Source organism: Palaemon carinicauda, chromosome 7 (genome assembly GCF_036898095.1).
Source record: "Palaemon carinicauda isolate YSFRI2023 chromosome 7, ASM3689809v2, whole genome shotgun sequence".
NCBI lineage: Eukaryota > Metazoa > Arthropoda > Malacostraca > Decapoda > Palaemonidae > Palaemon > Palaemon carinicauda.
Window position 1 is genome coordinate 68,587,709 of NC_090731.1, and position 7,500 is coordinate 68,595,208.

Genomic DNA, 7,500 nt, shown 5'->3' on the forward strand with positions numbered 1-7,500 from the left:
ATCCAGTATATTAAAACTTTATTTCAAGGTGTGAGCCACACCTTAACTTTCAGCTTAGGAAAATATATAAGGTATTCTAGAATAAGAATTAACCTTAGTTCTAATATCTTGGGAGGTTACAGCAATTGGCTGGGCAGGAAATATAAGTATGTGTCTTTCCTTCTTTCCTTTCTAGCTTTACTGTATAAGCTACATGTATTAATAATAAGTGAAAAGCCTTTACTTGATACTCATGGATTTTCTTCTCTTTACAGGAGGACCATGCGAAGTGCGGGAGTATGTTCTGCAATGTCCGCAGTAAGAACTTCTGTGGACATGAGTTATGCAGGAGGCACGCAGCATGCGCAGTCTCCAAAGGTGATCTCCGGTATTGGGACCCTCAGGTATGTACTATATGTTCCAACCTGATTACCGAGACATTTGACACCCCTAAGTCGGCGGAGTCAAGGGATGCTGCTAGGGAAGAGTTGCAAACCTGGGGGAGGGGTTTTCAGAAAAACACTTCAGGCCCCTACCTTCCAAACGAGAAGATGAGGGCCTACCTTGTCCCTAAGGCATCGGCTAATGCAGTCATCCCTCAGCCTCATGAAGAGATACCAACCGTCCAGAATCCGGTATATTCTGAAGTCTCGGCCGCCCTTCAAGACATCCAATTGGACGATAGGATGTCAGAGGTGTCGGATTATACAGAAAAGGACCTGGGAGAAGGTCAGGAGGAGGAGCTGACCCAGGCTCCAGAAATAGAAGAGGAAGAAATCGACGAGGTGTCAGTTACATCGGTTCCGGCCCCAGAACCTATTCCCTCTACATCGTCTGCTATCCCAGATGATCTTGGAAGGACTCTTTCTTCTATTGTTGAAATGATTCAACAAATACAAAAGAAGAATGATGAAAAGGAAGCTGCGATGAAACTGGAGACACGCAGACTCACAGCATCACGTGGGCCCCAGAAGCGACTCAACGTGAAGGATCTTCCTTTGTGCTTGGATACCAACCCTTGGAGGTATGCCGAACACATGTCAATGACAACCGGTAGGATTGTTATATCGAAGAAGTTGAGCTCAATTTCCCTGGAAGATGTGGAATTTTGGCCCAACAAAGACTCTTACCCGGACTGCTATGTCTGTCTTAGGAGGGAGCCAGCCTCAAAGGAGGAAACGGAGCCAAAGGAGGTCATAGTCCTTGACCATAGTAATGCACAGGCATTACTAGCGAGCTCAATGAAAGAGAGGGGCCTCACGAACTCAAAAGTGCCAGCTTTCAGTAAGAAGATTCCCTTCTTTGTGGCCTCATCAACCAGAGCCTTTCCCTTCATAGAAAAGGGATATAAGGCAGCCTTGAAGGCGGTGAAAGCAAGGAAACCATGCCCCTCCATGGAGGAATCCAAGTCGTTATCCCTGACCTTGCCATTGGACCAAAAGGACTGGAAGGACGATCACCTTACCTTCTCAGTCGGGAAGTTGAAAGCTGATATCGCCGAACGTCAGTTTGGCGAGGGACTTCCAAAGCTGTTGGAAAATCTCTTGCGCAGAGGGCAAGAGACGAAAGAAAGACTTATGGCATCGATGTATTGCAAACGATTTAGAAAAAAAAAAAAAAAAAAGAACATGGCAAGTGACCCCAAGAATTAGGACACGTTCATGGTAGTGGCCAAAACCCATCTGGCCACAGTTAAGAAGGATCTCTTTAGCTTTATTAAAGCTAAGAGAGCCTGTAGAGAGTTCGTGTTCGCCTCGGCTGCGGTGAGGCACGAACCGAGGTGACTAATTTCTTCTTGCATATGGGGTAAAGACCTCTTTCCCAACAAAGTAGTTAAAGAGGTAGTAAACAAAGCCGCCACGGAGAATAGGAACCTTCTCCAAAAGTGGGGCTTAAACTTTAAGAGGAGTCTTCTCCGGATGAGGGTCCCCAACCCAAGAAGAAGACAAAAAGTCCTAGGCTATCCTCTCGGCCGACTAAGCCCTACCAACGGCAACAACAGCAACTTCCTGTGACCGCGGTGCCTCAGATAGTGGCACAACCTCCAACAATGTACCAGTTGGTACCTCAACATGTGGCGACACAATCGCCAGTTTTTAACCCAGCCTTTGAAAGAAAGACTTCTTCCTTTCAATCAAAAGCTAGATAAACAGCCAGAGGTTCTTCTAGACGCCCTTCAAGGGGAAGGGGATTCAGGGGAGGACGCGGTTAAGGAGGCGAGGTCTCAGGTCCACAACGGCAGAAGCGAGATACTTCCAGTAGGAGGGAGACTACACCTATTTAGGGATCGTTGGACCTTCGATCCCTGGGCCCACAGCCTAATAAGGAATGGACTAGTTTGGTGCAGGAACAGTCCATCACCTCCATTTCCTCAGTTCTTCCAACAATCTACCCCCATTCTGGAAGAATATGTCCGAAAACTCTTAGTGAAAAGAGTAATTCGAAATATAATGTCCATCAAGTTCCAAGGCAGGCTGTTTTGTGTTCCAAAGAAGGACTAAGAAACTCAGAGTCATTCCGGATTTGTCGCCACTCAACAAAGTTCATAGTGAACTACAAGTTCAGGATGCTCACACTTCAACACAAAAGGACCCTACCGCCCAAAAAAGGGCATATACAGTCTCCATAGACTTGTCATACGCTTATTGGCACGTTCAAATTAATCGTCACATCTCCTCCTAACTAGGGTTCGAGTTACAAAGAAGACTTGCCTTCAGAACCATACCATTCGGGCTAAACATAGCCCCAATTATTCTCATGGAGCTTGCGACTGCAGCCGTCCATCAATTACACCTAAAGAGAGTCCAAGTAGTGGCCTACTTGGACGACTGGCTGGTGTGGGCAGCATCCAGGACAGAATGCATGCAAGCCTCTAAGATAGTGATCCAGTTCCTGGAACATCTGGGAATCAAGATCAACATCAAAAAGTCTCGACTATATCCAGCTCAAAAAATTTCAATGTTTGGGAATCCATTGGAATTTGGAGTCACATCAACTTTCCATTCCTGGGAAGAAGAGGAAAGAAATAGCAGGATCTATCAAGAGACTATTGATTTCTAATCGGATATCAAGACGCGAACAGGAGAGAGTGCTGGGCTCTCTAAAGTTTTGCTTCCATAACAGATTCAGTGCTAAGAGCACAGCTAAAGGATGCAACAGGAGTCTGGAGATAATACGCATTAAACACGCGAAGAGATTTGATGAGACCACTACCGACTCAGTGAGATGCTTGAATCGACAAGGGTCGGGATCACCTCGGATCAACCGAGTGATGTTGGCCATATTCTGTTTGGCTAAAAGAAAGAAATGGCACCTGTCAGCAGTTCACATTCAATTGGTCCGCAACGTGACAGCGGACGCTCTATCCAGGTTCACACCGATAAAGTAAGAATGGTCCCTAGACGCAGGATCGTTCTCCCTCAGCTTGAGCCAAGTCCTGGAACTTCAGATAGACCTCTTTGCGACGAAAGACAACAAGTAGAATGTTTCCCCGTACGAGGATACGCTAGCGGAAGCACTGGACACTATGTCCCTAGACTACGACAGATGGTCCAGGATTTACCTGTTCCCTCTGCACACACCTCCTTTGAAGATCCTCAATATGAGATCCTTCAAAAGGAAGATGGCAATAGTGGCCCACAAGTGGCCAATGAACGTTTAGTTCCCTCTGGCATTGGAACTACAACTGAAGTTTTGCACCGCTACCGGATCCAATCCTGACTCAGCGAGTAGGTGTCGTTTGTCAAGGCGAGGAAACCAAAAAGAATTCTTGATTGACTTCTGTTTATTTTCTTTATTCACCTTCATGAGTATGGTTTAGCAGCCAACACATTATCAACGTGCAAGTCTGCCTTGACAAGACTGATATTGTATACCTTTCAGGTCGACCTTTCTAAGGACAATTTTTAATTAAAAATTCCAAAGGTCGGTGCTAAGGTTAGACCTTCAGTGCCTCTAAGACCCATTTCATGGGCACTAGATAAGGTTCCTCATTTGAACTTAATTTTGAATAATGAGGAGTGCGCTTTGAAGTTATGTTTTTGTTTGCACTTCGCTTCAGGGGCTACAGTTAATGTAATAGTGGCTCTCTTGAGAGGGGAAGGCCACGTCCAGTTCTTGAAAGGAGAACTGAATCTGTTTCCAGACCCAACATTTCTTGCCAGGAACAAGCTACCCACCAACAGGTGGGGTCCCTAGAGAATCTGCCCTCTGAAGGAAGATGCATCTCAATGGAGTGCCTAAAGGTCTATCTTCATAGAACTTCAGACTTTAAGGGAGGACAGCTGTTCGAAGGAGAAACCTCGGGGTTCAAATTTTATCTCTGAAACAACTAAGGGCGAAACTCACCTATGTTATTCGCAAAGCGGATCCAGACAGTACACCCGCAAGTCATGATCCGAGCAAAGTTGCCTCTTCCATAAAATTTATATGGACTTTGAACATCTTCCTTCGTACACCGGCTGGTAGTCTTCCAAGATGTTCTTTATGCACTGTGCTAAGCAAGTGGAGCAACTCAAGAGGTCTGTGGTAGCAGCAGGTAGAATTCTTAACCCTTCTGTTTAAATATGCGAGGAACAGTATAATTAATTTGGGACGATTAATTAAGAGGGTGAGTGTGTAGTCACAGTCTGTTACTACACACTGAGCGATAGGCCACTAACGTGTCCTTACGAACTGTTCCATGGACTTTGGTGAACTATAGCATAATACGGACACTTGTGTCAAGCGTTTCTTACACTAGTGTAAATAAACAGTAATACAGACTATATCATTATTATTAATGATTCGATTGAAGTGGCAAATCTGTTTCCTGTTAATCGAAACATTATTTTCTGTTGACTGTTTTTCTTTATGCTTTAACGAATATCGTCCACATTTTTATGAATTTTATAAATGTTGACCTGATATGTATGTTTATTAAATTTATAATATACTGGTTCATAGTGAACCCTGCGTCTTATTCGCTCACACTCATTTTATTAGATATGTACTGAGCATTATAATTAAAATATGGATAATTTTAACATGGAACGTCTTTTAAGATTGTTCCTTTCTTCAAGCAAAAATCCACTCGCTTTAACCCTTCCTTAGGTAGGGTTAACGTTGTACCCTAAGGGGTTGGTGGTAGAGATGCAAAATTTTGTTCATATACGGATACAACTGTTATCCAATAGTTTAATAAGAGTAGATACCTTGGGGATATGTCAGGAATTCATACTGAAATTGGTCACTCTTATACAAACTTTGCTTCATGATGTGAGACCACTATACAAGCTTGTCATTTGGTCATCCATAGTTATTATGTACTCCTCGAGACTTTTTCCAGAGTCTAGTACGACTCTTCCCTGTAGGGCGCAGGAAGCACTAACATAGTTCATGCTTAGATGAAATGATGTATGACGGTATCATCATAGGTCTCTAGGTCTATATCAATGGTTCCCAAACTGGGGGCGCGCGCCCCACTTAGGGGCCGTGAGGACGATACAAGGGGGGCGTGAAGTCATCTGCTCGAAAATTACTTGTTTAATAGAATAATAAAAATCATTAAAAGAACAAATATCTGTCATTACATACATGCATCCATCTCACTAAATTTAACCAGAAATTACGCTTTGTCTCATAAGTATTTCCACATATTATATGCCATGTTTTCAAATTATCTATTCTTTAAATTGGAACTCAATTTTGCCCATTGCTAATATTCAAACATTTTTTTCACTCACTTTGAAGCAAATGTCTCGTTTTTAGTTACTGAAATGTACTATTATTTGTTTGAGTGGCTTTCATTATTAAAATGTAATACAAACAGAAATCTGTTTTCCTGTACAATGCTATGAAATAAATGTAAGAATCATTTCATATAAAATAAAAAAAGAGAGGAGTGGGGGCGTATGGGTCTACTGGAAGCCAAAAAAGGGGGCGTCAGGTAAGATAGTTTGGGAACCACTGGTCTAGATGGACCAGGAAATGCTTTCTTGAGGGTACGGCACCGGTTGAGAATCCACAGATACAGTAATGCTCTGGTAAACTTCCATCAGGACGACATGGCCTAAGCCCATAAAAACAGATTTTGAGCGAAGCGAAAAATCTATTTTTGGGTGAGGTAGCCATGTCGTCCTGATGGGGCCTACCCTTCCTTTTATTGTAAAAGGGCTTATTGACCCCTCCCTATAATACAGTATCTATAGCACCTCATATATCGCTACAAGGAATGGAGATGGCGCTGCCACCTTCGTCAGATACACACTGGAAACGGAATAGGAGAGATTCCTTGGGAACGGCTCTCTTTTCATACCCGTTTCAGATTCTTGTCACGGTAACCCCTCGAAGCGTTAATACTGTTCGGGGTGAATATAGCTATGTGACGTGTCAAGAATACGTCCTCTGATATTATGTAATATCCTGTTAGATTTAATTAGGGATATTCGCCCCAGGAGTTAGAATTCTGGATACCTTATGGTAAAATTCTCTGGGAATATCACTGTAGTCAAATATACTCTAGGAAGCTACCCTTTAGGAACTTCCATTAGGACGACATGGCTACCTCACCCAAAAATAGATTTTTCGCTTCGCTCAAAATCTGTTATATTTATATATATATATATATATATATATATAAATATATATATATATATATATATATATATACAAATATATAATATATATATATATAAATATATATATATATATATATATATATAAGTATATATATATATATATATATATACTGTATAATAATCTATCATCTGCCAGATTGAAATAATCCTAAAAAGCAAGGAATACATAACAGTCTGTATCTTCAGTTTATTTATAACTATTTATCACTAACGATATTTACTTCAATAGATGCAAATATCAACCACAATGGCATTTAATATTGAAACCTACATTGGTAATATATATCCGCCAGAAATTCTGTTAGAATAAATGCTTCTGGCTAGGCAAGGATTCAAACCTATGCCTCTGAGTCGAAACAATGCCAGCAGTAACTCTATCAAGGAACTGCCAAGAGGGATATAGGTTATTTTCAAGTTCACTGTACACGTTCATATGAAATTCAGGATTCTGCTTTCGACTTGAAATCAATCCATTTCTACCATGATAACTGATCAATAAGTTTCCAACACGTGACAATTTATGGTGATTATTTATCAACAATCGTGACTTTAATAGATATACATTTCAACAATAATAGTTTTTAATAACAAATATTTTCAATGACAATCAAATTTTATGCAAGACATGTGCTTCAACACCACCCAGAACATATACAGAATGGCCCAGTGTGAGGAAATGAAAGGAAAGAAAGAAATAAGTATATCTTTAAAAAGTAATTAACAATTAAATAGAATATTTTAAGAAGAGTAACAATATTAAAATAAATCGTTTAAGTATAGATAGTAGAAACGTCGAAACACAAGAGAAAGAAAAGTAAGAAAAAATCCTCAGTTTGTACTTAGCAAAAATTACAAAAAGGCACTAAGAAAAAGAAATAGAAGATTAGTAAACCACAATATTTCT